Source organism: Calidris pugnax, unplaced genomic scaffold, assembly GCF_001431845.1.
Source record: "Calidris pugnax isolate Ruff unplaced genomic scaffold, ASM143184v1 scaffold77, whole genome shotgun sequence".
Lineage (NCBI taxonomy): Eukaryota > Metazoa > Chordata > Aves > Charadriiformes > Scolopacidae > Calidris > Calidris pugnax.
In genome coordinates, this window is record NW_015090788.1 from 98,557 (window position 1) to 99,438 (window position 882).

Here is an 882-nt window from a genome sequence, read left to right on the forward strand (position 1 = left end):
TCTGGGGTTCCCTCCCATGTTCGTGGGTGAGCTCCTGCCATTCTGGGGGGCACTCCTATTATTTCAGGGGGTGCTCCCTTCATTCTGGGGGTGCTCCTATTATTTCAGGGGGTGCTCCTATTATTTCAGGGTGTGCTCCTGCCATTCTGGGGGGTTCTCCCGTTATTTCGGGGGGGGGCTTTATGCACCGATACAGCGACGTTTTGGGGTGAAAACGATGGATTTTTGGGGCTGTAAAAGGCTTTTCTGAGTCTCCAGCGGAGCAGAGGAGGAATAATTGGGGACAAGCAGAAGGATGGACCCCTCGTTTTTGATGGTGGCCCAAAAGATCCATGATTTCCCCCCAAAACCGTTCACGGGAGTGGTTCCCAAAGGCTGAGAAATATTCTGGGCTGAATTCTGCTTCTTTTGGCCCATTTACCCGGGATAATTAGCCACCAGGATAATTAATTAACCAGGTGTGAGGTGTCATTGAGATTCGGATTTTTGCTTCGCTGCTGAGTCAGCACAAGCTGAAGTGGGAGGAAGAGGAGGAGGAGGAGGAGGAAGAAAAGCGATTCCTCTCGGATTTATGTATTGATACAGCGACATTTTGGGGTGAAAATTATGGAGTTTGGGGCTGTAAAAGGCTTTTCTGAGTCTCCAGCAGAGCAGAGGAGGAATAATTGGGGACGAGCAGAAGGATGGACCCCTCGTTTTTGATGGTGGCCCAAAAGATCCATGATTTCCCCCCAAAACCGTTCACGGGAGTGGTTCCCAAAGGCTGAGGAATATTCTGGGTTGAATTCTGCTTGTTTTGGGTCATTTGTGAAGGGGAAAGGGAGGATGGGGGGGACACACACACTCACCTTCGGGGGGCTCCGACATGGGGGGGGTGAGACA